A 14,029-nucleotide genomic window follows, 5' to 3' on the forward strand; every position below is an offset into this window, starting at 1 on the left:
GGTTAATATTCTTGTGTTAATATTTTAATTGAATTTTACTTCTAAAAGAAAACATACAAAAAAAATATAATTAAATTCCCATAACTTTTTCCAAAAATTCTGGCAGTAAACTTTATCTTAAAAGCTGAGTCACACATCCCATGACTCTCACGTAACTCACTCACACAAAAAAGACAAAAATAAATAAATAGTAACATTCCCAATTCTCATCCCCTTATTCCCTCAATCCCATGATCATACACACATAAATACAAATAGCACACATTTCCTTCACTGTTTTGCTCGTAAATCATGACGCAAATTAAGTACGAGGGTCTGACCGACCTATCTCATTAAATATTTTAGTAATGTTTGTTCTATTTGGGGTTTAAACTAAGTATTTGAGGTTTAGTTACTGTTATTATCATCTCTAGCTGTTTCATAGGAGAACCATATGTAGAGTTATATGATTATCCATCCCTCAATATAATATCAGTCTTAGCAAAATTTTCTGTTTATTACAACCATGGCGCCTTTTATCATTGTTAGATGCTATTTTATATAGTAAAGTAGGTGTTGTAGGCAATTTGATATTATGTCGATATCTATTAGCTCCAAAATCGTTATACATGCCCCAAACTAGATACTATTCTGTAGCGATCGTGCAATGTGTTTGGTCGCGTAAATGGTTTTAGTGATTAATCTATATCCCTTCCCCAATAATTTTTATAGTCATGCCTCACAACAATCTCAAAACTAGGAAATAAATAAGTCATGAATACGTTAGTATGTTTTTAGGCGCGCACTAATTGAATTATCGTGATCATGTATACGTCCGCGTGATATAATTATGACTTTCAAATTAAAACCAAGGTATGCGTTCGCGCAACTTTGGCGAAACAAAATTAATAATAATTAACCGTTATGAAATGTGTACACGTACGCGTGATATGATTTTAGCACAATAAACAAAACAGATACACATACACATGATTCGTTTCAAAGATTAATTCCATAATTTAACAATCAAGTAATTAAAAGCGGTAAAAGGTAAAAATGCACATAAGTTTAAAACGCATAATAATCGGATAATTAAGCCAAATATACTTTGCAAAGTGACCATGCTAAAACCACGGAACTTGGGAGTGCCTCACACCTTCTCTGGGTTAACAAAATTCCTTACCCGGTCTTTTGTGTTTCGCAGACTTAAATAGAGTCAATTTTTCTTGAATTGAGATTTTAAAATAAACCGGTGATTTGGGACACCATAATAATTATTCTAAGTGGCGACTCTTAAATTAATTAAACTAATTCCATTTCAATAATGTCACTTAAAGTGAAAAAAACTACTTTCCCCGTAAAAAGGAGGTGTGACAATGACCCCGTAGTATTATGATCAAAAAGTGTCCCAACGAAAAGAACTTATATATATAGGAGAAGAAAGAGGAGAACTTTACATAACTGTCACAATTTAAAAAAAATATAACAAATTCTTAGCATGAAACCCAATATTATAGTTGTGGCAGGAAAATATTTATATTTGTAGCACACAGTTCCATTAAAATAGGAATATTAATTATTAATCCGTAAACATAAGCAATTTGAAGTCAATAATTCTTTGTACAAAAATTATGCCTTTTTTTTCTCTCTCTTTATCTATTAGCTTTCCTTATTTGTCTTCATCTTCTTAATTTTGTTTTCTGCCGAAATCAATATATTTTCCAAATTTGTTCCATTCGTTTTCTTTTTAATTATCTTTCTTAAGTTTCTCTTCCTTCTTTCTTCCTTTATTAACATAAAGATCTTACTTCGATAATAATATATGTTAATATATACAAAACATATATATAAAAATATATATATTGAATTAACACATATAAAATATATAAATAATATACATAAAAAATACATCTTCAATTAAGATGATACTTAGACATGTGAAATATACATAAAAATATATATCTTAAATTTAATTAAGATGGCATATAAATATACAAAAAATATATACATAAAAAATACATCCTGAATTAAAATGGCACTTGACATATAAAATATATTTGAAATATACATTAAAAATACATCTTAAAATAAGATGGCACTTCACAAATAAATATACAAAAATTATATACATAAAAATATATTTTGAATTAAAGTGATACTTGATATACAAAGTATAAAAGACGTATAAATCAATACATCTTGAATTTAGGTGGCATTCACATATGCATCAGATTTTCAAAAATGGAGTGAAGAAGATGAATGTTGGAAAGGGAGAATGGAGATGGACAAAAAAAAAACTTTTTGTGATTAGTGAGTCGGTTAACTTATTAAATATTGAGCTTAACTTTTATAATATGCTAATAATGAAAAAAAGTGCTCTTTATAAAATAAATAATAAATGATGCTATTTTTTTAAATAATAGTTAAAAAAGGATCAAGCGTGTAAAAAGGGGCGGTCATGAGGCCTAAATCCTAACCAAAGCTGATTTTAATTCGAAGTAATTCTCTATAAAAGTGAAACTACCAGTTATGTTAGCCCATAAGCAAATTAGTACAAAAAATAGCCACTACATAAAATATTGAGAAAATGACCTTCTATAGTCCCTGAAAATTTTATTAGCCCATATTTTTCCCAATGGACAGGAAATAGCCTTTAGGCCCAATTTATTGACAAATTATAATTACTATTCCCAATGCACTTATTCCTTTTTCAGTCGCCTACTCCTCCCCTCCCCCCCCCCCCTTCTCTTCTTCTCCCTTCTTCAATCTACCAGCGACTTCCATCTTTCCCTCTCTTCTTATCTTTTCCCTTCTTCACTCCCTCCCTTTTTTTTCTTTTTTCTTTTCTTCTCCTATAGCGACACCAACATACATCTTTTTTAAACTTTTCTTTTTTTCTTTGAGATCTCCTCCTCGTTTACTTAGATGCAAAAATATCTACCTTCTTTGAGTAATTTCCGGCAAAAGCCTGGCGGTGGTTGCCTCTTTCTTCGCTTTCTGTCCACTTTCAGATATAATATTGCATGATAATTTTTCGGATGAATTTTACAAGAAGATAAAAATTGAGAAAATAAAATAGCCACTATGTTCACTGTCCTCCATTATCGTCAGTGCTCCTTTATTTATACATTGTGTAATCAGTATATAATAATGGCATAATATGGTGTATAATCAATGTGTATATATTTTACGCTAATGATATATTTATTATACACGTATTATACAAAATTGGGCGTAACAGATTACAATGGCTACCATTGAGTGTTGAGAATATTGTATATAATGTGTATATATTATGTATGCACATTTATATGAAAGGTGTATCTATACTTATATAATACATATACACTTTTTATACAAATTCAATGTTGATATAATTTTGTATATAAAGTATATAATAGTATATATACATTTAGTATACACATATTATACAAAAATGAGCGTGAAAGATTACAGTGGCTACATTGAGTGTTGAGAATATTGTATATAATGTGTATATATTATGTATGCACATTTATATGAAAGGTGTATCTGCACTTATATAATACATATACATTTTTTATATAAATTTAATAATTTTGTATATAAAGTATATAATAGTATATAATGTATATATGCAGTGCACATAGAATTTATAATTATATATAAAGCAAATAATTAATATATCTTCCTTATATAAAGTGTATAATTTTTCTCTCATAAATACTCAATCTTTATTTCTTTTTATCTTTTAGATCTTATTTCTTTTAAGTTCAATTTGTCTGTTTATACTGCCTTTTGTTTTTTCTTCTTCTCACACTTTCCCCCCTCTTTTAGTCCTTAATTCTTTAGGTTTGGTGGTAAAATTGGGGTGGATGAGGCTGGTCCAGGAGTGCGTGAGTCTTCTTTTTGATGATCTATTATTTTTGGGATGTGGGTAGGACGATGCGGTGGCAGCCGTGCGTGGAGGTGGTAGCGGTGCCATGGCGGTAGCGGCGGCGCAGCAATAGCGGTAGGGCAACGTTGGAGCTTTTTTTGTATGGATGTCTGATCATTTGTAGAAAAGAAAAGGTAGATGCGGTGGGGTTGGTGGAATTTGGGCTGACCATTCCAATATCTTTTAGGCTACTAAATGTATCTAAAATTTTGTGGCTACCAAATGGTACAAGTTTGTAGCGAGTGGCTACAAATGAATTTTGCTCTAAAATATTATCAATATTAGTCAAATATTACTATATTAGCTAATTTGGAGCAAAAAATTAAATTTTTGGTTTCCTTTGAGTGGGTGTTGTTGGAATAGATTGGGTACATCTTAAGGAGTTTGAATCTCAGTTTGGGGATAGTTTGATGGAGTTTTGAAGTGGTTTAAAATAAAAATTTGAGGTAGAAAATGAACATAGAAAAATATGATATGTGTATCGCACTGTGTATCATTTGTGCTCATATGTGTATAGAATGTATATCATATGTATATTCATGTATACCTGTGTGTGAGATACATATGTAATACATGTTTGATACATGTGTCGAACATGTATCAAATGCATACTAGCAGGGCCGGCTCTAATGCACAAGCTACTAAGGCAAGTGCTTTAGGCCCCCAATTTTTTAGGGCCTCATTTTTCAATAATAGTTACTAATTGAAGGACTTTTTCTAGCCGATATATATATATATATATATATATATATATATATATATATATATATATATATATATATATATACAACACACATACTTGGCTAGTTTTAGTTTAACAGATTAGATGGACGACTATTTGGGTTAATTTTTCTTTTTTTTTCTTTAAAAAAATATTGAATTAAGATAGAAATTATAAAAAAAGGCCTCATATTAATATTTGGTTTTAGGCCACAAAATATATCGAGCCGCCCCTGCATACTAGTGAAGTGAAAAAAGAAGAAAAAAAATGGAAGGTCATCTTCGGCGTCCAGGCCACTGAAACTCGGTGCCTGGACAGAAATTGAAGCAGTTCCACCGCCGAGCAGGAGATCCGCAGGTGAAGGCAGATACTGGAAAAAAAAGGCGCATGGGCCACCGATCCGTGATGACCAGGGCTCCCAAATCCGGAAAAGTTTTGCGGCACAAAAAGAAAAAGGTTTCTTTTCAACACGTTCCTAACCGGTATAAAAGCGGATCGTGTGGAGCAACTTTTAATCAAAGATCATCGAGTTCTTCAATCTTTCATCTCTTTCTGGTAACTTTATTATGCAAAATACTTGTGTAATCTTATTGTGACTATGTGTGACTAAGTTTTATATTTTTGGGTTGTGAATGACATTTGACTATTATTTTCTCCTTTAATACGGATTTCTATGTTATTGTTGGTTTTTTAGTTTTGTGTATAGTTGCTTGATTGGTTGGCCAACAATTAAGTTTCATCAACTATTTATGATATGCTTGAAAAAGCCGTTCTTAGAATAGATAAGAATTATTGAGAGCGTAATTTTATCCCTAGGGATAGAGGGAAGATTTGTGGTTAGGATAAGAATATATCAATTCATTGCACTCAATTCAATACCATGATCGCAATGCATCCTTGGTAGATTAATTTCATATGCATATAGGCGTTAATCTATCTTGGATATGCAAGTAGTAATTCAGGAAAATATTATGAGTAAAGAAAATCTAGTAAATAAGCAACCATAAAAAATTCAAGTTGATCGGGGGGGATTTAACTAAAAATCAATAGGTTTAGTGAACCGTCACAACTCTGGATTATTTATCTCTACTGAAGTAATTCTTAAAAGTTCTCGGTTGTCGTAATTAGTTATTTATTTAATATTTGCAATAGTAATTTAGTAACAAAATCTCAATCTTGGTAACTCGATTAGATTACAGCATTTTAGTTGAATTGATAAGAAGTTCGCGATAAGTCTTTTTGGGTTTGATACTCTATTCATCACTTTATTACTTGTTGACCGAGTATACTTGCGTGTGTATTTGGGAGTAACACTAATCATTTACTAAATAATAAGGCTAAAACATTTAGAAAAAGGGAAATATATAAAATTGACAGGTCGGCCAAAACTAATTTCATTCGCTAGCCAAAAAGTATGTATTATATATATATATATATATATATATATATATATATATATATATATATATCGGCTATTATTTTGAGAGCAAAAATATACATTGTGCCATATTAAAATGGAAAGATAAAATACTTAAAACTACACCTAATATCTAATCTTTTACTAAAAAATAAGGTTAAAAGATATTTAAAGTCGAACCAAGAAATGATTCAGGTCAAGTGGGGTCACTTTAAAGTTAGTTGTTTTGAAATTATATTTTTGCATGTTGTATATCTTTATATTTTGTAAAATTTTCAATAAAATTGTGCTACATGACACCGCTCAGCTTAACCAAAAGATGCCTTTGGACAGTCAATATTTTATTCTGTTGTTAAGACAAACAAATGTCGTATGCTTTTAATTAAAAATACAAAAAAAAGACCCAAATAATTTCCTAACGGATTTAAGTTATATACGCTATCAATTTAAATAATTTTTATATATTAATATAATTTGACATGTAATAGTAAGTTAATTATTATATTTATCAAAATATTATTAATATTTATCATAAACAATTATCTAAAATTAATTTATGAATGATCGGATTATGCAAATGCATAAAATCTTCCCCAACCTATGACCATATTACCAACTACACACCTTTTCTTTTCGGGGGTCCTATTACCCCCCTGAACTTATTTTTCCAGAATTTATGTAACATTATATGCTCAATTAAATCCGACCCCCATTTATAATACTATTGGTGTATACACATGATAATGGGTCCCACCCAATTCCCTTTTATTTTATTACTCCCCTTTTTATTTTTAACTAAATTAAATCCATTCATTAATTAAACCCGACACCCATTCATTCTTTCTTTTATATTCTTCCCTTTTCTATAGTCCAAACCAAATTCTCAATCTCTCCTCTTCGATTCTTTCCATAAAATCACTCCAATCATAATTTTCTCTTTATTCTATTGCAAAATCGGCTCTAATATAATGCAAAGAAGTATGTAGTCTCTGTTTTTATGGTTTATCGTCTTCGATTTCAGTACGACGTTACAATCTAGGGTTTAATTTGATACTGTGGTGTTACAATCAAGGTCAGTGCAGAACCATTAGCTATTTATACGTCACAATCCAAAACTAAAGGTTAGTTCTTTACCGTATTTAATTGATTTTTTAGTAGTTTAAGATTTTGTAATAAATCTGTCACTGTACAAAATTATGAGATTTTGATTTTGAATCTGAGGGGTTTGCATGTCCATTTTAATACTAAAGTTTTGATTTTGCATGTTTACACTGATGCTGTTGTCCCAAGTGAAGTTTGTTTTGATGATTGACAAAGGAACTCATGCATGAACCAGGTCCATACATATTGTACATAGACACGGGTAGATTCGAGCATAAGGGATGCACGTGAAGGAGATAAGCTTAAGTTGTTATATCTGATATCTTCTGATCGAAAAGGTTGCATAAATGATAAGGAGAATGACTCCTTACTCGAAGAGAACTTTATCCAAGATAAGTGAGGAGTTAGAAGTTGAAGATAACTAGAACTCTTCTATCAAGGAAGAGCATAGCATTAGAACTCTAGTTATTTCTTATTCTATTAACTCTATATATTGCAGGATGTTCTCATTCTACAGGCACGCACAAACGCTAAAGTTAAACGTGAGTTGAGAGCAAAATAGCAAGGCATTTTGCAAACAATTCTTGTGTGATTCAAGTGTGCGAACCTGAAGCTACATGAACCAAATAGAAGAACCAGTTCCAAGTGTCTGTCTTTTATTCTAGTTCAATTGTAGTAGGGCTTTTTAAATTGTAACTTTCAGCTTTATCTAGAGGCAATTGTATTAGGTACTCTGAGTATTCAAGTTAGAGTTAACTTGAAGTTGTCGCAATAGTTAGAGGCTGGCTGCCACAACGGGATTAGAGGTAATCCTTAGGTTTATAATTTTTTTTGTAAATATTGTTTTGGCTTAGTGATTTAGTGAAGTGTTGGAAAAATCCTACTGAGTAATAGGTCGTGTTTTTTCACCTTTTGAGCAGGGTATTTTTCACGTAAAAAAATTTGTGTTCTTAACTTTTTGCATTTACTATTTTCGCAATAGTAGTATAAGGAACACATAGAAGAACCAGGTCCTTCCATAATTAGTGCACGTGAAAATTGGACACCACATAAATCACCCCCTTCTTGTGTGGTATTGAAGTATAAAACATCAATTGGTATCAGAGTAGGTTCTCCTTGAAGAGGCTTATACGTTAGGAGAAGATCAACATGAGTGCACCACCTGAAAATTGGGAAGGGTAATCCACTGCCAGGCCACTACTCTTTAACGACCAGTACTACTCTTGGTGGAAAAACAGGATGAGAGATCACATTATAGGAGAGGACTATGAGCTATGGACATTATCACCGATGGTCCACTGGCTACTTTGAAGATAAATGCTGAAGGAGTAGAGGTGCCAAGACAAGAGCGAATTGCACTGTTGAGGACTTGAAGAAATGAGAGAAGAATGCTAAAGCCAAGAAATGGCTTGTTTGTGAACTTGGTCTAGATGAGTACAGCAGAATCCAAAGCTGTACTACTGCTAAACAAATCTGGGACACATTGCAAGTGGCTCATGAAGGAATACCTCAGGTGAAGAGATCCAATGGAACTCTACTGTATTCTCAATATGAGAACTTTGCTATGAAGGAAGGAGAAACCATTTAATAGATGTACACAAGGTTCACTACACTGACAAATGAACTAAAGTCTCTTGGAAGGATTATTCCTGAAGAATATAAAGTCGAGAAGATACTGACTAGGGTTTTGCCTATCTCTTGGGAGAGCAAAATCACTGTCATTCAGGAATCAAAGAATATTGCCACTCTCCCACTCGATAAATTAATTGAAAATCTCACTGCTTATGAACTTAGGAGACAAACCATGAAAATGGATGTACCAAGAAGGTAAGGAGCTTGGCACTCAGAATCACTGAAAGTTCCGATCTAGAAGATGATGAAATGGCTATGATCACCAAGGACTTCAAGAAGTACCTGATGAGAGAAAAAGGTCCTTCATGAAGTGGAAGCTATAGCAAGTCAAAAGCTCTTGAGAAGCAAGCAAATGATGACTGCTAGTGTGGAAAGACTGATCACCACATCAAGAACTGTCCTTTATGGGAAATTGAATGGAAGAAGGAAAGAGTTGAACGAAGGAACAAGAAGCAGGAACATGTTTGACCCAAGAAAAGCAACAACAAAGGATCAACCAAGGCTATGGTCGCTGCTTGGGGAGAAAGCTTAGATGAAAGCTCCGATGATAATGATGAGGATGAAAAAGCACTTATGGCCATTGGAGATTCTGATGAAGAAACTGAGGTAAGTGTAATTTATCTCAAAGACAAGATTAAATTATTGTCTAAAGAATGATTATCTGAGTTACTTCTAGAACTAATTGACGAATCTGAAATTGTAAACCATGAAAAGGAACAATTATCTAAAGAATGTGTGATTTTGAAAGCTAAGTGCAAAAACCTGGAACTTAGGATTAGTGAAACTGTAAGTGAAAATACTGTATTGAAGAGCTAGGTTCATGCACTTAACTCAACTATCCTAGAGCTTCGATCTGAAAATCTAAAACTGAAATTAGGAACAGGCAAAAAGACAGCTGATCACACACAACTCACTCTAGAAGAAAATGTAGGAAAAATGAAAGATGAGTTGTATGAAATGGATGAGCAGGTAAGAATCCTAAAGGAAGATCTAAGCAAGGTCAAGCATGAGCTAGACAAAACTTATAAATGGAACAGGTCCTCCGATGCACTTTCATGGCTACAAGAACACCATAGTAGCAACAGAAGAGGACATGGGTTTGGGAACCTGTCACCTAAGTGGGATCCCAAAAGCAAGTACCTCACACTTCCTGAGAACAAGATTTGCACACACTATGGTAAAACAGGTCACTATAAAAGTGAATGAACTGCAAAAGAAAAGGCTAGTCAAAAGAACAAAGAATTTGTTCAAGGAAAGAATAGGCTACCAAGTTGGGCTAAAAAGAATTTGATTCATCCTTTTGCCTATAGAAAGGGACCCAAACTAGTTTGGGTTCCTAAAACTGATCCCTGATTTCCTTTTGCAGGTCTAATTGTAAGGGAGCAGCCAAATATGGTACATGGATAGTGGCTGCTCAAAGCATATGACAGGAAACAAGAACCAATTCCTTTCACTTGAGGACCTTAAATGAGGTAATGTCTCCTTTGTAAATATGAAGAAAGGTGAGATCATTGGGGTTGGAAAGGTAGGTAAGACTAATTCTCACTCTATTGAGAACGTCTACTTGATAGATGGATTAAAGTACAATCTAATAAGTGTATCACAATTGTGTGATAGAGGTAACATGGTAGCATTCACCTCTACAAAATACTTTGTGATTAATCTTACCACTGATAAGATAGTTTTGCACGGAAAAAGAGCGAACAACATATATGTTGTAGATCTGTCCACACTTTCAGAAAATGAACTCACTTGCTTAAGTGTGTTGGATAATGATCCCCTCCTTTAGCACAAGAGACTTGGACATGCCGGTCTAAGTAAGCTCAACAAACTAATCTCCAAGGACTTGGTGATAGGGCTTTCTAACATTAAGTTCAAGGAAGATAAAGTTTGTGAGGATTGTGCAAGGGGGAAGCAGGTAAGACTTTTTCAAAAGCAAGAAAGTGGTAAGCACCACCAGGACGATCGAACTGGTCCATATGGACCTTTGTGGACCAATGAAAACATTGAGTAGAGGTGGTAAGAGATATGTTATGGTACTTGTTAATTATTACTCTAGGTTTACTTGGACATTATTTTTAACATCTAAAGATGAAGCATTTGACATGTTCACTTCTTTTGTTAGAAAAACTCAGAAATAACTAGGTAATCAACTTGCATCAATTAGGTCTGATCATGGTATTGAATTTGAGAATGCTAAATTTGCTGAATTTTGTGATGAGCATGGCATATATCATATTTTTCTGCTCCTAGGACTATGTAAAATAGAGTAGTTGAAAGAAAGAATAGGACATTGGAAGAAATGGCTAGGACTATGCTTCTTTCTAGTAAACTGCCCCATAGTTTTTGGGCAGAAGCTCTGAACACTGCATGTTACATCATAAATAAGTGCATGACTAGACTTCTTGTTGAGAAGACTCCCTATGAGTTACTTAAAGGGAGAAAGCCAAACATATCCCATCATAGGGCATTTGGATGCAAGTGCTTTGTGCACAATAATGGTAAAGACTCCCTAGGAGAGTTTGATCCCAAAAGTGATGAGGGAGTATTCTTCACATACTAAAGCTTATAAGATTTATAACAAAAGAACTATGTGTTTAGAAGAAAGTGTACATGTGGTTTTTGATGAAACTAACATTCTTTCTGAGAGGCAAGAACATGATGATGAAGCAATTGGGCTGGTAAGAAACTCAAATGAAACCACAACCCAGACTGAAGTTGCACCAGAGGAAGGAACAGAAGATGGAACACGTCCTTCCACCCAGGGCAACTTGACATGGGGGAACTGGATAAAGAGGAACTGATCCTCAAACCTCGAGGAAACCTATCATGACCCAAATTCCATAATAGGCTGTGAGGGTGCCCAACGTCGTCGCTAGGCAAGCCAACAATGAACTATCAAAAGAAGACCACGAGTTAAGGAAAAAAAACACAGATTGAAATAAATAAAGCGAAGGCAACTGAGTGCAATCGTAACCATGAAATAAACCAAGACCACGAGTCTACTAGTGTGTGCCAAGATCTGGTGTCATAGGAGTATGGGCTACTAGTAGAATATACAAAAGATTAATACTCTATTGTCTGAAATGGAATAGATAGAACAATAACAAAAGAAAGACTTCGGCTGCTGCAGAACAGCTCGAAAGACAGCTCATCATGTAGTCTCGTAACAGGGATCAAGCGTGCGTGCCGGACTAGTACCTAGATGCACCTGCCTCATATCCTGCACATTAAGTGCAGAAGTATAGCGTGAGTACATAAACAACATGTACCCATTGAGTATCCAGTCTAACTTCGAAGAAGTAGTGACGAGGGGTCGACTTTGACACTTACTATGGGCTAACAATAATATGTCAGAATCATAACTAAGCATGGATTACATGAATGATACTGAAAACTCAATAGCAGGAAATAGTAAATAATCCTTTCACAAATATTAAGTCCCAAATTTATTTTCATCACTTAACAATTTATATCTCAATACATCGGAGCAATATCAATTATGAATAGTTCTAAAGATTTATCATGCGCAAATTATGCCGAGGTCGTATGACCCGATCCAATATAAGAATATTTAAATCATGCACTGCCGAGGGTTGAACGACGTAAACCATAGACGCATCTATCTGCTACCGAGGCGTTCGGCCCGCTCCACAAATAAAAAATACTTCATGGAAACACAAATTCTCAATAACAATCAAGTGTCCCATTTATAACTTCGAGTATGTGAAATTTAACCTTTTAAAATTCTTTTATCAAATTTCAATATGACTTAAGAAATTAAGTTATCAAGTAGGGGCAAACATTTCAAGTATAACATGATATGGGTCCTAGGCTACCCGGACAATAACATAATTAGTAGCTATGTACGGACTCTCGTCACCTCGTGCGTACGTAGCCCTCTCATAAATAGGAACACATATTAACCAACTCACCTTTGGGGTAAGTTCTCTCTTACAAGGTTAGAAAGGAAACTTACCTCGTCTCAAAGCCTAATTCCTGGTCCGAGATTGTGCTCAAACCCTCAATTCGGTGCCAAACGACTCGAAACTAGTCAAATATTATATAAAAATGATCAATACATGTTCATAAGCTCATATCCTAACTATCAAAGTGATTTCCCAAGCCTATTTGAAGAATCCCTAAAATTCACCCCTGGGCCCACGTGCCCGGATTCCGGAAAGTTTTGAAGAAAGTTCTTACCCATAACCTCATGAACTCAAATATATGATTTTTACTAAATTCCATAACAAATTTCTTGGTTAAATCTCATTTTTATTAAAAACCTAGGTTTTCACCTAAACCCATGATTTTCAATAATTTACATGTTATAATCTACCCATAAGCTATGTATTTAACTCACATTTGATAGGAATTACTTACCTCAATTATTTGATGAAAATCCCTCTCTAACCAACTCTAAAATCGCCCCCAAGAAGTGTAAGAAATGAGCAAAAATGCTCAAACCCCAATTTAAAACAACCCACTGCCTTCAGCGATTTTTTGTACCTGCGGTGCCTTGGCGGAATTTGCGGTACCGCACCTACGGTGCTTAGCCCGCTTCTGCGGAGTTCCTCAAACCAGTGAGAGTCACTTCTGCAGAGGGGATTGCCGCTCCTACGGTCCCACTTCTGCGGCAAGTGTGCCGCTCCTGCGGCTTGATCCTCTTCTGTGCTCTTTAAATTCGCACCTGCGCATTCGCAGGTGCGCACCAGGAGTCGCACCTGCGGTACATGGCCACACGTTCCCTAAACGCTTCTGTGACGCAACCAACTCACCTGCGGGCTTGCACCTGTGGCCCAAAGCTCGAAGGTGTGGGTACACCAGAACTGGTGCACCAGCAGCCCCTATTGAGTCTTGACTCAATCCACGCATCGTCCGAATGGCATCCGGGTGTCACAACCCAAACTGTAGGGACGCGACGGGCACCCGGTGCCTAACTCAACCGAGTACCAATGTAACGTATACTTCTTATCATACTATCATGGGTAAATGAACTGGAAAGGCCGTCATGAGATAACTAGAATTAAAACAAAAGGAAATACTCGACATAGGACGACCCAACATGTAATGAAAACTTATACCCATGACGTACGAGCCTATAAGGCTGACATGATCATTTGTATACTCATAACATAGGCCGACAAGGCCATACAAATATTCATATACATGACATCTGTCTACAAGCCTCTAAGAGTATATAACATCATAAAGGTCGGGACAGGGTCCCACAATACCAATTAATACATGTCCAAATCATACT

Source organism: Nicotiana tabacum, chromosome 4, assembly GCF_000715075.1.
Source record: "Nicotiana tabacum cultivar K326 chromosome 4, ASM71507v2, whole genome shotgun sequence".
NCBI lineage: Eukaryota > Viridiplantae > Streptophyta > Magnoliopsida > Solanales > Solanaceae > Nicotiana > Nicotiana tabacum.